Source organism: Phalangium opilio, unplaced genomic scaffold, assembly GCF_054372755.1.
Source record: "Phalangium opilio isolate 3A_F unplaced genomic scaffold, DU_Popi_V2 ptg000003l_1, whole genome shotgun sequence".
Lineage (NCBI taxonomy): Eukaryota > Metazoa > Arthropoda > Arachnida > Opiliones > Phalangiidae > Phalangium > Phalangium opilio.
Window position 1 is genome coordinate 8,487,023 of NW_028324145.1, and position 17,755 is coordinate 8,504,777.

General features: G+C 38.7%; 1 protein-coding gene across 2 annotated transcripts in view; it reads left to right on the forward strand.

The window, feature by feature from the left end:
- orb2 (cytoplasmic polyadenylation element-binding protein orb2) overlaps positions 1-17,755 on the forward strand; it is a 117,760-nt gene that overhangs the window by 18,381 nt on the left and 81,624 nt on the right. The gene's annotated exons all lie outside the window — the stretch shown is intronic.

Here is a 17,755-nt window from a genome sequence, read left to right on the forward strand (position 1 = left end):
ATTAAATAATACCCAGTTATGTTGCAAAGGATTGTGCCTGTAAACACTAGAACACGCCCATTTCAACCCTACACATGAGTTAGCATTCAAACCTTAGAAACAGTTTAATATTGGAAAAATAAGTACTTGTATTAGACTGAAGTAGAAGCTGACAGGTTGGGTTTTGATGTCTACAAGACTTGTAGTATTCTGGTTTCGATTCAGTGATCATTCAGTTCCAAACCTTCAGGAGATGCTCTAATAACAAATTACTGGCAACCCTTAAGGGTACGCACTATCTATATCCGCTCACCATTTGGTAGGGAAATAAACGCTTGCATAAACCGAAAATCAATCGTCCAAAATACTCAGTCTCTCTCTTTCTCGCTCTTCAATCCAGCGTTCCACTCCTTTTCATACAACCATTTTCCTTTGATACACCCTGTACATAACTTGGGGACATATCCCCGCTAGTTCCTATTGGAGCTCTTTAGCAATATAGGAAGGGATTGAGTTCGTCCTTGCAAGTCCCCGAATCTCCTTTACCCCTCAAAACGTATATGGGGGGGGGCGAAGTAGAGGAAATCGCTTTAGGCCTTGCAGCTAGAGTTAAAGGGAATGAGAGAGAGATAGAGAGAAAAAATAGATATCTCCCTTTTGTAGTTAAAGGGGTGATATGTTAGTCCAATCCGACACCACTAGTCTTTATTTAGATGGGGGAATTACCCCTTCCCTTCCTCGTGTACTTAGGCGGCCTTCTTAGGGGTTTTTATCAATACCCCCATTTAGGTTCAGGTTTTAGGTAAAACGTACACGGTACTCTCAAGGCCCACTCAGACTAAACTAAATTGTTGGTGAAGTCGCTTTACACGCTTAATTAGACAAGTGTCAATGGCTATACGTAAAGATTCGCGGGTTTTAGTTCGAAATTTTCTTCGCGGGTATAGTGTGTGGCGAGATGGCAGTGCGCGCACCTCGTTACCGGCTTTTCTTAGCCATAGCACACTCGATCGGGCTTTATTGACGCGTGATCGAGTGAGCCATGCACTTTAGCAGACGATATATTGAAAGTTTTAGGATTGTTGAAGCGGTGTATTTGTATTTGTATTTGTGATTTTGAATGAGGAGCTATTTTAGTACTTCAAACGTCTTGATTCAAGTTATTAAAATCACTTCACCGTATAATATACGCGACTCGTTTTAAGTCGTCTGCTCGAGCGTCTGAACAGGGAAATGAACGTGTACCGACGCGATCCAAATGAAATGAACGAGTCTGAATGTGTCTTCATGATTCTCGAGTTGACCAACATGATGGGGGAACGATTCGAGGGATTTACGGAGGTACTTGACATGGGTTGCCGGGGATCTTTTGACTTGGGTAGTGAAAGCAAACATTGATTGTTCCTCATTCTCGTTTTGGTTTTTTTTTTCTCGCTCTCTCTCTTCAACATTAAGAGATTGGGGGAGCTAGTTGCAGTTAATTTTTCCCTGGTGGGTTCAAGTATTAGAAGAGTATAGCTATCCGTGAATGGCGAGGAGAGATGAAATAGGTCTTTTCTTTCGTCGTGTCTTATTACGGTGGTACCGGAAATGACCCAGTAAGTGTTGGTGGTCGTTTAAGGAGGGATTAAGAGTAGAATATGTATGGGATAGGTGAAATATAATTACTCTAAATAAGGTAAATAAACGTATTTAATGGGGGTAATGTTTAAATTTGAATGTTGTCGTAAGGGTTTCGTAGTTTTTTAATACTTGAAAATGTGAAAATTGGGCCTGATAAGTAGATTCAAGGGTATTTGATTGGGTGGACAAGGAATCGACTTTATTTTCCTTTTCACTCTACCAAGAAGTGATATCTAGTTTATTAGGGAGAAGATATAAGATGCCTAAGTATTGGCGCGCCATAGTCCCAGTCCCCCTTTCAAAATACAAGGGGGAACGTAAAAGGAGGCCGGGCTATTTCGCCTCTCCTCAGTCGGAAAATACGGAATTTTCGTCATTCGCGTCGCGCTGAGGTGCGTTTTTAAGATCCAATGAGATGCTGGTTGTAAGTTAGAGGCGGGGATTAACTCCGGACCTACGTTTGGATTGGAGATAAAGCTATAGAAATGTGGCGAATTTATACCTTCTCCCTAATAAACTAGATATCACTACTTGATTCTACCTTTAAGTTGTTAATTTGTATCTGCAACGTATATGCCTAAATTTTGGATGCGATGCAACGCAATTAATTAAACTAGTCTATAGTTTCCTCAATTTGAAGTAATAACGTACGCTTGTCTTATGTAACCAATTCATGCATCTTCCGAGTTATCTAATTTTAATGAACCTTTGTCCTCAAAAACAAATATTTCAGTATAATACTGCTACTACCTAGCTCGTTATATCATGTAATTAACCCTTTTCTATTATCATTGGTCAAGTGGCCCGCGTTGGAGAAAATTCCACGCGTCATGGATAGCGGTCGCAGTCCTCTTTAGATATAATTCATCGCGTATACCGTCCCAAGATGGTTTTCGTTAAATTTTCATGATCATCCGTTAAGTGCAGGACAAAGCTATCCGCGAAGTACCTCAAACGTAAAGGGATAGTACTAACCGTTAAATTTTGACAGTAATAGACCAACCCATTTTCAAAAAGGGGAGGGGCGCAGTGTCGTCTGCTTGATGTAGGGTTAAGAAGGAACTGCCGGTATGTGAACAGTCAACAGAGACGTTACCCACCAAAGTTGTTTTTAAGGCATATCTTAATACGTCTTTGTAATTTGTTCACAAACCAATCAATGTTTCGTCTTGGGACAACAAAATGGTGGTCAAATACCAGACTCTGTTTCAAATAATAAGACCCTTCGATGTCGAAACGGGGGTAGGTAAGCCTCAGTATCAGTACATACAAGGAGGTTGACCCATACCCGTCTCTGCGCACTCTCTGACCCCAAAACGCCTAAAGCGAGATCCAAGGCAAAGTTTTACCTCTTAGGTACATCGAAGAGGTTTTGGTGGACTGGTAACATTGAAGCCCCTATCCAACACCCAATCAATGTTCCCTCTTAACCCTAAATTTAGCAGACGATATAGGCCTCCTCCCCGCCCCCTTTTGAAATGAGGTCTATTCGATAAAAGTTTCGATCGGAAATTTTATTAACTATTATCCCTTTAAAAGGTCACTCGTATAATGCGATAGGAGTCTGATAAGTTAAGCCTTGGCGCTTATACTTCGCTGCTAGCGACCGACTATGACCTAACTAGTGAGAGTGTCAAGCTTTGCCCAGAGACTCTAACGTTCGGCTATTGTCATTTGGGCCGCCGCTAAATTACAGTCTTGGTTTTGAGGCATCGCATCGCATCGGCCAAAAGACAATTAATCGATTTTGTCGGCAGCTCCTGGACCTTACCAAGTCTCATTTCCTTTAACCCTGTCTCTTGTTACCCCACCAACCATTGTATTCGCGCCACCGCTCCAAATTACATTATTCGGGCTATTAGTTTGAGAATTACGTCGCTTTTATGGTAATTTACCATATTCAGGGTTCGTACCAATATGGAACCACATGGAAATAGACCCGTTTTGCTAAAGTTTAGGGGCCAAATCATAGAGGAGTAGACACTTTAGCCTTTACCAATACATAGGGGAATATCTCTGAATGAATTTTTACTATTCATTTCCGGTTTTTGCCGCATTGGGTGATTGCCTTCTGTACAAGACATATCCCTATTGGTTGATAAGTGTCGTCCGCTTTTCTGTATATCCTCTGTTGAGACCGAGAGTGATATTTAGGCAAAGGTAACCACGTCTCTACCAATAAACTGAGTGCCAGAACTACCCGGAAGTAGCTCCATAAAATTTAACCAGAACTGAATACAACAACTGTCTACTCCTCTATTGTATATCCTCTATGGTGTTTGACCACCTGGGTTACTTAAGACGCAACATTGCTGGGTATGTGGATCATCCAAAGACGTTATACGTGGCTTCAAAAAGGGGGACTGGTAACTTTGAAGTCCTGTCTAACGTTTTTGGATATAAGAACCATTTAACCAATCAGGAGTTGCTTATACCGGATGTTTATTACATCTGCGCTGTTTACTCCTTGCTCTTTGCAGAAATTAATGTATATTTAACGCTATTTTAACTTTCCCATTATTTATAACTTCATCAACTATATTCGCTTGCACGCTTTTGGCAGCGCAATATAAGTTTTCGAGAAAAATAGGTCAGACTTGTCTATTTTATTTCGGGATTATTTTAGATAATATTAACACGAAGTTCTCTATAACACCACGTCTGGGAATACATTCATTTATTTCAGCTTTACCCTTCATTGTATTTTGTTGAATAGACATTTCATAGCTTTGAATTAATTTATGTCGTAGACAAAGCGGTATTGTTTGCGAACTTTTTAATGGCAATTTAGATTTATCTTTTTACTTCGTGTCTACAGACTGTAGGCCAAAACCACGAATATCGCGTTATTCTAGGCTGTTTATTCCCACCCCTCCCCACTGTACAGGCACACAAATGTCAAGGTTCAATTGTTTTCTTTCACTTATTTTTTTAGTCTCATAACTCGGTCGACTGTCTCGTGGCAAAGTAGAGCTTCTTTTTCTGTAATTTTGCAATTAGAAAATCGGGTTTAAGCCTCGGTTTTTAGTCTTTTTTTAACCTTTTATTAGTTTAAACTTTAATATTAACAAGATTATTTCGCGTTAGAAGTTTTAATTCATTTGTGGTGAGTTAAATTTGATTATTTAATATCGATTACCGAGGCTTAGCGATTAACTGCACGTGTTACCATTGACCCTAATGCCATTGCCAAGGCTTACGAAATTTCATTTTAGCTGAAAAGCGTAACTTGATTAGGCTTTAAATTCATAATAGGCTTAATTTATTAATGTTGTTTTATCTAATTTGTATTTTGTAGTTTTTGTTTATTTAAATCGGTGACCGAGGCTTAGGGATTTAATTAAATAGTTACCTATACCCAAGGCTTACGATATTTCATTTTAATTAATGATATTAGATAATTTTTTTTGCACCTACCTGAAATTGTCTCGGTTGACATAAGATGGTGTAAGCCTTGGTCTGGGGCATGTATATTAGACTTCAGTATTTAGTTATGTTTTAGTATAATCATTTAAGCCAAGTGTTAATTAAATTATACCATACCCTGTAAAAGTTGCAAAGGCTTAGGTATTAATTCGGAACGCAATTTTGTAAAGAAAACAAAACAAAAACTGATGAGAGTAATTCGGAAGTTGAATTTTTCCAATGGAGGCCGGGGGGGGCGGAGAAGAGAGAGAGAGAGAGAGAGGTAGCGAAGAGGAATGTAAATTTTTCTTGCATCGTCATCATCATGGCTTCCTTGTCCCTGTCACTTAAATTTTACTATCCCATCCCTAGCTTCGAAACAAACCAACCTTACTTTGCTCTAAAAAAGAAAGAAGTAATATTATAAATCCCCATATAAAATATTCATCATTCGAAGCAAACACGGATTGGTTTCTATTGGTAGTTACTGGATAATGCCCTTCGCAAATATTTGCATAATTTCTCTCTCTCTTTTTTCTTATATATATATTCCGCGTTCCCTTTTTCGTAAAAAACGAACCCGAAACGCAACGCGGTGACGAGAAAATTATCACCCTGTTTACAAAAAAGAAGAAAAAATTTACCCCTTTTCTCGCTTCTGTCGCTCGTCACCGTTTGAAGTTTATTCTAAAGTTTCCTATACTAGGCCCTAGTTTAAATTTAATGTATAGTTTCTCCCCCATGCGAGTTTGTAGAGAGGAGTAGGCTGCAGATTAAATTCTAAAGTAGCACCCGGTTGTGTCTTTGCCAGGTAAATATTGACTGATTTTTGTAGCGAATATGAAATGTCCTTTCATTTTTGACCCAAAATTTTCTATGTAAGGTAAAAGTTAACTTTAGCAAAAGTTTCTATATAGTTTTGATGTCACAAGGGATTCGTCTTTATTTATTGAATTTCTAAGTTTTAAGCCTTGGTGGAGTTAGTTAGTTGGCTAGATGGATTAAGTTTGACCATTGGGGGTTTATTTTATGGATGTTTTAGTTTTGAAGGGACACTGTAACATCTCCCCTCCACCTAATTATTTTGTGTATTGGCATTTTTTTAAATTAGTTTTATTATATTTAAATGTAATAAAGTTTGTAAGATATGTCCCATAAGTTTGTCACTGGCTACAAATTGGAACTTGTCATGAAGTGAATGAGGTAGGTCATAGATTCGAGGTAAAGCGACGCCTGGTGAGGCGCTGCTTATCAAATTCTTAGTACAGACATGAAGTGATATCTAGTTTATTCTTGGATGAGACTGTAATGGATTGGAATATAGCATACATCTAACACGGGCGGCGGGTACCTCACCTCGGGACAGAAGGGGGGCTGTTTGGGGGTTTTTAGTTCGGTCGTACGACTTGAGAGACACCTACTGTAGAATTTTTTCAAAACTCGTCTGTTTTTTTCACAATATCTTTTTTAAAAGTAAAGTGTTAACGGTTTTAACTTGGATGAGACTGTCTCAGTCTCAGGTTTGAAGAGATATTAACTTAATAACGGTATAAAATATTAATTCAATTTAGTATGTACTAAGAAATTATTGAATTTGATGTAGATGAACATTTAAGTCTGAGTTAGGATTTTTAGTTCAAGGCTTAGAGACAAATTGCCGAACCTACGTCATTTACAAGGTGAAATAATTTCTCAAATTTAAAATTCTTCTCCATGATGGCAGCACTAAACGACGACCGAAATAAAAACGATATTGCGCAATCACGTGTCCCGAGCTTAGGTACCGAACTTTTCCAATCCATTACAGTCTCATCCAAGGTTTATTAAGGAGAAGGTATATATTCGCCACATTTCCAGCTTTATATACTCCAGTCCAAACGTAGGTCCGGAGTTAATCCCCGCCTCTAAATTACAACCAGAATCTGATTGGCTCTCGAAAACTCACGTCAGCTCGACGCGAATGACGAAAATTACGTATTTTCCGACTGAGGAGAGGCGAAATAGTCCGGCCTCCTTTTACGTCCCCCCCCCTGTATATTGAAAGGGGGACTGGGACTATAGCGCGCGAATACTAATAGACTAGATATCACTTCTTGGTACAGGCTAAATAGGACTAAAGATGGAAGTCCTGCAAATTAAGTAACCGGGTGTAGGACTTCAATTCTGGCTTGTCGTTCTCGAATTATCTCGAGCTTTAAGTCTCTAGTATTACGAAGCGTTATACTTATGGAACATATCTTATAAACTTATGTTACCACCAAGTTACCCTTTATTTGGCTTATAATTTGCATTCTATGTGTTGGTTTTTGTAAAATGTAGCTTTTAGTTGAAACGAAACTCAGTTAGGCGACGCCATCAATCTTGTTTTGACTTGTTACCCGCATTCTGTTTTATACGCTTTATAACTCGCGAGCGCAAAAGAGTTGAATATATCAAGTTGTCCGCTTCCTTTACTTCCGATTTTACTTCCCCACGTGCGCCCGCCTTTATTAAGAGCCTAAAACATTTCCTTATACCCATCACTTTGATTTATGTGGCGGAAACTATATGCACAATTTTTATGCATACTTTTGTAATATTTTTCTTTTATTTATTTTTTTTTATTTTCAAAACATATCCGTTGATGATAAAGTCATGTTTAAAAATAAAAATACTAGACACGAAATATACATACTTTATACCAATTTTTCTTTAAAGTACGTGAATATGTTCGAAGCTCCCGTGAATATTTAGTCTATAACCCTAAATTCTTGTTACTTTAAGTAGTAGGCCAAGTATTTCTCAATAGAGCTATCTCAGTCGTGACGTCAGTGCCTAGTTTAAACGTCATGGGTTTAGCTTTGGTAGTGGGCGGCCATCTTTGGTACCACTTTGGTTCTATGGGCAAATAGCGTGGGTGACGTCACACTAAGTCTTCGGAGATAGCTCTATTTTTTACGGTTATAGAGAGCTTTCAGTTGGAGGAGCTGAGTCTCGTGACGTAATTTACGCCGCCATATTGGTGGGTTTAAAGCAGGAATGAAGATGAGACCACCCGGGCCAATATGGCTACCAAAACCGCGGTAAGACTTGGGAGGGTGTGACGTACTACTATCCCATCTGACAGCTCTCTATTGGTAGAGTTTGGGAAAATAGATTATTTTGGACAGTTTTTTTTTGTTTGTTTTATTTTTGAACAGGGTTGTCACTGTTTAGGGAATAGCCTGGAATATTCAGGGAATTTTGGATTAAAATTGGCTGAAATATCCGCGGGTTTTATTTTGTAAGGGTTGGTATTTGTTTTAGACCAAATATAATTATTCATTTGAATGCATTTTTGAAAAGTAGGCTTAATAAAACCCCAGAGAGAATCTGTTTTGAAGGAAACTTTTCGTGGAAATTTAGTGGGCGTAAAGAAATCAAATATCGAATTGAATTTATGTCGTGTTTACGGTGTTTTTGGGGATCATCCTCGGTTTTACTAAAATTCCTCCCACGTCGTCAAATATAAAACTTTTTTGGTTTTATTTGGAATTTTGGATTTTGGCACGCGATTCTTTTAGTATTTGGACCCGTCAGTTTACCAAGCCCCGTTCTCATTAGTATTAAGGGATAATCTTTGCCATCCGGATATTTTTCAAGCAGTGTTTGCTCTTAAAGAAAAGAAAATTAAAAGGTTTACTTCCGATTATTACTTCCGAAGCGAGATGGAAGGTATAGTTTTAACCTCCATTCGCGTGTCTCTTGTCTTTCCCTCGTAGTTAAGTTGAATTAGTTTATTACTATTATCCCTCCATTTATAAATGTAATTGTCAAGTGTGAACGTGGCTTGTTTTTATACAAATAAAACCAAAACATAATTTATTTTCCTATTTTTTATTTTATTCAACCCCCCCCCTTTTTTGGCCATGGGGCTAATCATCGTCAGATTCCCCTGTATCATTTATGCCCTGTTTAGGGGTACGATTTTAAATACTACGTTGAGTGATTACCCCCTCGAAAATTTTTAGTAAAGATATATTTTGTAAACATCTGAAATTAAATTTAGTAGAGATAGAAATAAAACTGATATATTTTCGTTATCATGAAAGATGAATATAATTTTGAACCAATCTTTAAAGTATATACCAAAATATTGGGATGAAAAAATAGTAAATACGCTTTAAATTTAGTTAAATCTATTGCATCTTTCTAAAATTGCAACCCGAAGTTCCCCCGAATCTCATATAGGTCAAAAACAATAGATGAAAAATGGTGCATTATTTCCCACCAACGCGTTAGGGTTTTCATGACGTCAAAGTTTACGGCAGTGACGTTCGATTTTCTAATAATCTCTTTTCTCTTCCTTCCCCCTTTTCCCTCCCCCTTGGACCCTCCATGGACTCCATTTTGAGGAATCCCCCCTACCCTTTTTATTTCATTTGCTAATCGAGAACTTACAACACTTTGCCTTTATTAAATATGAATAATAATTAAGAGGTCATAGAGGTCATTATACTTAATAAATAGGTCCACCCCCTCCTCTTCTCCCACCTTTTCAATATTATTTTCGTTATAAATTGAAGCCCAATAATTTTAAATTATTCAATTATTATTATTGGACTAATCATTTCAATAAAATTAAAATTAAATTTATTTATTAGTGTGAGTTGATTTAGATTAGATAAGCTTGCCTAAATTTGAAATTAATGAAAATATTCTTCATTCCTCGCGCTACCAAATAATTCCGCAAATTAGGTGATATTACTCTATTGCTTATTAAAAATCGCCATGTGATTAATTTTAAAATACATGCAAAGGCTTATCAAATTTATATCAGATTAAATCTTATATGTTAGACGCGACAGGGTTTTCTATTAGTTCAGTGATATTTATCTCTCTAATTATAGACAGACAGCTCATTTAATCTGGAGCATCAAAGAGTTTCTTGGAAAATCTTTAGTTCTATCAAGAAGCGATATCTAGTTTACTAGGGAGAAGGTATAAATTCGCCACATTTCCAGCTTTATCTCCAGTACAAACGTAGGTCCGGAGTTAAACCCCGCTTTTAAAGTACAACCAGCATCTCATTGGTTCTTGAAAACATACGTCAGCGCAACTCGAATGACGAAAATTCCGTATTTAATTTTCCGACTGAGGAGAGTCGGGCGAAATAGCGCGGCCTCCTTTTACGTCCCCCCTTGTATTTTGAAAGGGGGACTGGGACTATAGCGCGCGAATACTTAGGCATCTTATACCTTCTCCCTAATAAACTAGATATCGCTTCTGGGTTCTATCTTTATAAACGTGTTTTTGGTGATTGCTAAGCCTAATTTTATTTGTTGAAAGAAGAATCGTTAAAGAAAAAGTAAAGTGAACTTCTATTAACGCCTTTTGAAAGGGTTTTAGCTGTTTTATTTTTATTGGAGGAATTGGAATTGCGGGTTGTATTATTTTGGGGTTATAGTTTTTTCTTTCTTCCTAAAGACCCTATTAAGTAACATAACTGCGGGATTCATTCATCTAGATATGTTTGCTGTAGGAAAGAGTTAAGCCTTGGCGTACAGAAACTAAAGATTTTTTTTGGTTTTGTTTTAGACTTTATCCTTTATCCTAAATCTCTATGCTTCCATTATTTTACTCTTATCAGGGTTGATATAAGAACGTGGAGAATTGATTAAGAGCAAAAATAGCTCGGTGGTGAATATCTGCTAAACACTATAAGGTGTATTTCATTTCTTCTGTTTGAAAGGGTAGATTATATTGTAGGTTTTAAAGACTTAACTTTGATGTAAAATAATAATAATAATACGCCTTGACATTTATTAGTATATTTAATTAAAAGGAAGGGTTGGGTAACAAAACATTATACCTTGAAAAGAACTGACTTTTTCTAAATATAAAAGGGAAAATATTAAGAAATGAATAAATTTTCTCTTATTACAAAATATTTATCATTTAATTAGTCTTAAAAACGCCGACTGCTGGCTCGCCCTTGGTTTAGAGGCGTCTGCTAGCTAGAACCCCTTACCCCTACGGGATAGGTTGAACTAATCCCGAGCGGGTTCTGGCTAGCAGACGCCTCTAAACATGGTAAAGCCGTTGTCAGCGTTTTTAAGACTAATCAAATTCATACATTGCCATCCGCCTCTGCATACACACTCGCATGATACAAAATTACTACAGCGCAGGCACCAAAAAGCGAGATGAAAGGCTGAGTTTCACCCCGTGTCTTCCCCCTTTTAGTTAACGTCGAAAAGGTCTATATCCGGGAAAATAGTTTTATAAAAGTCGGTATGAACCCTGTTAATCGTATTTTTTTTCCGAAAAACCCTAGACTAGCCACGCGTTGGAATTTCGTTATCCCAATTCTGTCTCTCTAAAAGTTTTTATTCTCTGTTTCTGGAATCTGGAAAGGATCCAAGCAAAGGGATCGCACCGTCGTACTATATACCCCATCATGCCTTTCGTCTGAACGTATTTATACGTGGCTTAATACTTCTACATTGACATTCTCGCATTCTTTACTACAAAATCCAAATCCCTTCTTTCGTCTTCTGTTAAAAAAGGTCTACGTTTTAAAAGCGTGGTGTTGAAGTTGTTTTTATTCCACGTGACTAATTTCTTGGAAGTAAAAACGTTAAGCCTAGTTTGTTTAGAACGTACGGTTTTTCTCCGATAAGTGAAAATAATTACGGATTTAATTTAGTATTTATCAATTAATGGTATTTATCATTTAAAGAGGTTTTAACCTGGGCTAATTAAGTCTTTAAAAAGTTAGTGATGTTTTAGCGAAGCCAGTTTAAATGAATAATTAACTGCGAGTTAACCAGAAGTGAATCTTTAATTGGTAATGTTTTTATTTCACTATTTTTATATTTATACCTTCTCCCTAATAAACTAGATATCACTTCTTGATCATACCGTTTCCCCTTATAACTGAAACCGTATAAACACCACTCCGCGTCCTTCCTTATGTTTGATATGTAAATTTTTCATCAATACCAATAGCTACAAACACAGACCCAAGCTTACTCCGCTTGTCTCGAGTTTCGACCTCACCCAAGGTATATTTCTCCATCTTATTTTATTTGATTTAACGGAAGAACAGTTATATAGTATATATATATGCACATATATACACTTGATTCGTTTAAGAATTTAGGTAACCGTGAACTTGTATACTCGTAAAGATAGAGCTTGGCCAATCTTTTCCGGGTTATCCCCTTCTTGTATCTGGAAGTAGAAGAAGCTGAAGTATTCAATATATCTCATTAGCTTATTTGGCAGAATTCCCACGCTTAACCAGCTCTCCTAAGGCTTTGAGGTAACGAAGAGGGTTATATTTAAGGTATGTTCCATCCATAAGTATGACACTACCTATACTTCGTAATGCTAGAGAGTTGCTTACAGCTCGAGCTAGTTTGAGGGAGAACAACGGAAGCGATCATTGAAGTCCTACACTCGGTGGTTAATTTTGCGGGACTTCCATCTTCCTGTTTAGTCTGTACTAAGCCTTCGATATGCAGCGCCTCACCAGGCCTCCCTCGCTTTACCTCGAATCTATGACCTACCTCATTCACTTCTTGACAAACTCCAGTTTGTAACCAGTGACAAACTTATGGTGAACATATCTTATGAAATTATGTTATACTTCTGATTATTAGTTTTTACGTCTATTATTACTTCTAGTTAATTTTGTTTAACACCCAAGTGGCGCGTGCGATCGCGGACATTCGGTGATGCTTGGTTAGGGTCATCTTTCCCGCGGATTTGAGAGGGAAATGTGGGGAAATATCCCTTCACGCGTGAAATGACCCGAGAGAGAAAGCGCGCGCCTTTGCCTACCGCCTGCCTCATCGACCAACCATTTCTATATCGAGAATGTATACATACCTAACCCTAAATCATGGAGAAAATAACGAGAGATACAAAGGCAGGCCCAGGCCTTTTCTCTACTAGCTATCCTTTTAATGCCATCCTCTCGAAACCAACGGGAACCCCAGCCTGGCGTAGTATGGTCACGTGAGAAAACAAACCTCAAAGCGCCATCTTTGAAGGAAGAGAGGGAAGAGTTTCTCAGATGGGTATAGACTATAGAGAAGCGGCGTCTCTATTTCGTCCCCTATTGTATCCTCCATGACTGAATGTTGAATACAACCTCTGGTTCTAGTCTTCTATATACTCAGTCGATGTCGAGCGAGTGATTTGAACACAAGAGGTGAATTTCAAGATTTCTAGACATTGCCAGAGATTTGCTTCAACCTTCGGCGTTACTCCGAAATCCGTATCGATGCTATTTAGGAGAATGGCCTCGGTGTATATAGTTAGGTCGGATAGTGTGTTTACTTATCATTCGGTAAAAGTTAATGTTGATCTTAACTTACAGAGAGTCAGAGATAAAATCTGAATATAATCTTATCACGAAAAACCTTGGGTTTACTATCCAATCCCTTTGTCCGAATAATGTTTAAGTACAGATAGATCAAGTTCACCGATAATTTGCACCGTCTTGGCACCGATTTCTATAATAAATCTCATGTAACCCAAGAAAAATCGCGGTACCTTATTGGGAATTTATCTATAACCGGAAACGGCAAAACGCTTAAGGCCTTATAATACGATTGGACCCTGTCACTTATTCCAGCCAGTTTCCTGGTTGAAGTAATTAGGTGATAAACCTACATTCAGCGATATACCTTTGCTCTATATATAGTTTGATAGTGAGGTTAAAAGGTTAAGGCCTCCTTTCCCGTTGGTTTTCGTGTGGTTCTTGAACCATGTCTTATCAAGCGTGAACGTATACTGATTTATCCGCTCCTTTCATCTCCTCTCCTCTTCTCTTCTCTCTCTCTCATCCCGCTTCATCTCACTTGTCCCCTCTCACCTACCTACCGCCCAACCAACCTCTTAGGAGACCTTTTTAATCCCAGGCAACGCCAACTCCGCGTCCACGGACGCTCTCGACACTTCTGTGTTTTAGGGACCCCGATACTCCGATATTTTCTTTTTCGAACTGTCTCTGTTAAAAGTGTGAGACTCGTGTGGGGATTTAGAGTTTATTTTGTTTATATTGTTTATTTTGTAAAACTTGTAATTGTGTCTTATCGAACTTGTTGCTTGTGACTAAGCGAAAAAGTAGAGAAAAGTAGAGAATCTGGGGAAAGTTTTCAAAACCCAAAAAGAAAGAGAAACTTATCGCGGTGTGGGGTCTAGCCCCTCCCAGGTAAAAGGGTGAAAAACGAGAGAGATTTTGGAGGGAAAAAACTTCAGTGCATAAAGCGAAACCAGAGCGACAAGTTCGATCTCCATTTTTTGTCCATTAAACTATTTTTTCTTAATTTCTAAATCCGAGTTTTTATTTAATTTAAGTCCAAACCAGAGCCTTAGTTAAAATAACCAAAGAGTTTATGAGTTATTTTATGGTGCCGAAACCCGGGACAGTTAAATAGATAGAGAAAATTCGGTACTTAAGCGTAGAACATTTAGATAAGATTAGTTTAATCGGTCAACAGAGGTGAACAAAAATGGAAAGTTTAGAGCGATTAAAGAAGGTTCGTGCGTCAAAGCGATCGTCAGTGACCAAATACATAACGAAGATTAATAATGAACTTGCAAAGAGCGCACCAGATGTAAGAAGTTTACAAAAAGACTTAGCCCATCTTCGAAACAGAGAAGAAGAATTAAAAGAATTGGACAAAAATGTGTATGAACTGACGACTATAGAGGAATTAGACAACGAACTACAGAGTGTCCTAAAGTATGAAGACGAGATTAATGACTGCAGAGACCAAGCTGAGAATACCATCGAAGAACATATAGAATCATCAGCTTCTACCTTAATAACGGGTGCAAATGCAATCAATGCAACACCGACGGGATATAATACCCCTACAGGCACCGGAATCCTACAGCAAAGCGCCGGAAATCAACCACAGAGCACCGGAAATCAACCACAGAGCACCGGAAATCAACCGCAGAGCACCGGAAACCAACACCAAGGCGCCGGAGGTCAACAGCAAAGCGCCGGAAGTCAACAAGGTGTCGTGATTCAAAATCAAGGACCTTCGAGCGGGACTAATAACGGAATCGCGATCGGGTATAATAGCGGACTCGCGTCGCGGTTAAAGCTTCCCAAAATAAATCTCGAAGCATTTTATGGTGATCCAGGAAAATGGTTGAGCTTTTGGGATCTATATAAAATAACAATTCATGACAATGGATCGCTTTCAAAGGTAGATAAATTTACATATTTAAAGTCGTACATAAAGGGACTGGCAGCAAGTTCCGTGTCAGGTCTAGCCACAACTGGAGAAAATTATGATAAGGCAATAGAGCTCCTATTAGAGAAATTTGGGAGTGAAGAGAAGCTTATTAGCACCCACATGAACAATATATCCAGTTTGGCTCCAGTTACGCGTTCTAGCGACATATCAGCCTTGCGTACATTCTATGACCAATGTATCGTTGAAGTAAGGAGCTTGGAATCTTTAGGGTTAGCGGCAGATGGAGGATTTTTGCACCACACAATCACAAAGATGATTCCCTACGACCTAGCGTTAGAATACAGCAGAAAGCTTGACGGTTCAAACCAATTAGTAGTAGCTAATCTATTAGAATTCATCAGGAAAGAGTTAGAGAGCAGAGAAAGGGCCCAGGCATTTACAAGGTCGAACGGAAGAGTCTTAGAGAGTAGCGAACAAAACAATTATAGAAATGCCTCCAAGGAGTATAGAAGCAAGGGATACGAAAAATATTCGTTTCAGCAGAGACCCAAGAAAACAACGTCCTTGGCTCTGTCAAATAGCGTAGAAGTAATTTGCCCATTTTGCGACGAAGCTCATAGCGCCACTGAGTGCAACGGAAAATCACTAGCCGAAAAAATAGAGGTTTTAAAGAGAAAGCGAAGGTGTTTCCGATGCCTAAGAGCGGATCACATGTCGAAATACTGCAAAGCGAAAGTACAATGCAATCATTGCCAAAGGCGACATCACACGGCGATATGCGAGGCAAGAGAGAAAGACGAGAGCGCCAAAAGGGGAGAGAGAGGGCAAAATACCTTAACAGAGGAAGCGGGAAGCCATAGTCTAGTACAGGGAGGAATGAGCGAACCCCCTAGCGGTAGCATTTTGCTACAAACGGCCACGGTCGTACTGAAGGGAAGAGAAAAACAAGAGGTCGCAAGATGCTTAATAGACGGAGGGAGCCAGCGTACATTTGTGAGAAGAGACCTTTCTGAGAAATTGAAGTTACCCACAGTAGGGGAAATAAAGCTCAATTATTTTCCTTTCGGCGCAAACAAGCCTACTTCCATTCTAACAAAGAGAGTACAATTAGAAGTAAAAAGCATACATGATAATCAGTCCATCATTATTGAAGCTATCGAGACACCGGATATCAGCGCAGCGAAGATACAAGTTCCAAGTAGAGACATTAAATTATATCTAGAAGAGAGACATCTTAAGTTAGCGGAAGATGTATCGGATATTTATCCACTTCAAAAAGAAATTGGACTGCTAATTGGTTCTGATTACTATTGGAAGGTGTTTAGTAGCAAAGTAGAAAGGTTAAGCGACTCATTAGTCGCCATGGAGACGTTATTTGGCTGGGTGGTGCAGGGTCCGACCACAAGTTCCTGTCTACTCATGACGTCAGACGTAGAGAGAGAAGTAGAAACAAGCGCCACGAATTTGATCTTGGAATCAAGAGAAGAAAATAATATTGGAGAAAGTTTAAAGGCATTCTGGGATTTAGAGTCGTTAGGAATAATAGAGCCAAGCAAAGAGGAATTAAACGAGAGACACCAGGAAGCTATACAAACTTTCGAGCGAACGATCAAGATGGAAGAAGGACGGTACCAAGTACGACTCCCGTGGGCAGAAGACAAACCAAGTTTAGCAAATAATTATCGCATGGCTCAGAAAAGATTAGAAACTCTATCAAGAAGATTCCGCAGAGACGTTAACCTATTCGACAGCTATAAGAAGGTCATAGACGAATATGAAGAGAAGCATATCATAGAGAGAGTTCCCGACGATGAAGCAGAGGCTAAACCATTGTATTACATTCCGCACCAACCAGTAATTAAGCAAGAAAGACTCACGACTAAAGTTAGAGTCGTATTCGACGCGTCGTCGCACGAAAACAGAGAGGTGTCCTTGAATGAATGTTTACTACCTGGTCCTAACCTCAATCCAGACCTCTACGAAGTTTTACTTCGATTTCGAATGAAAAGAGTGGCAATAACGGCAGATATTGAACAAGCGTTTCTGCAGATTACTATAGCTCCAGAAGACCGAAACGCAACGAGGTTTCTTTGGAATCCCGACCCTTTAAACCAGCAATCCAGCGCTCAAACTATAACGTACAGAATGACGAGAGTTTTGTTCGGGGTAACATCAAGTCCTTACCACCTAGCGGCCACAATCAAGTTCCACGTAAAACATTACGAAAACAAATACCCAGAGACGTGTCAACTACTTAATAGCGACTTGTACGTTGACGATTTAATTACTACCGTGGACGATCATTTGGAGGCATACCAGAGAGCTAAAGAAGCTAGAGAAATCTTCGCAGAAGCAAAAATGAGATTACGAAAGTGGAGAACCAATTCTGAAGAGTTGAGACAAAGGTTCGAAGAAGAGAATTGGGAAAATCACTCCAAAACAGAGAGTAACGCCTTAATCACTAGTGCTGGACAGCAGCAAAAGGTACTAGGCATGAGTTGGAACCACCTAGAAGATACTTTCACCTTCGACGTGAACTCCTTAATCAAAGATATGTCACAATT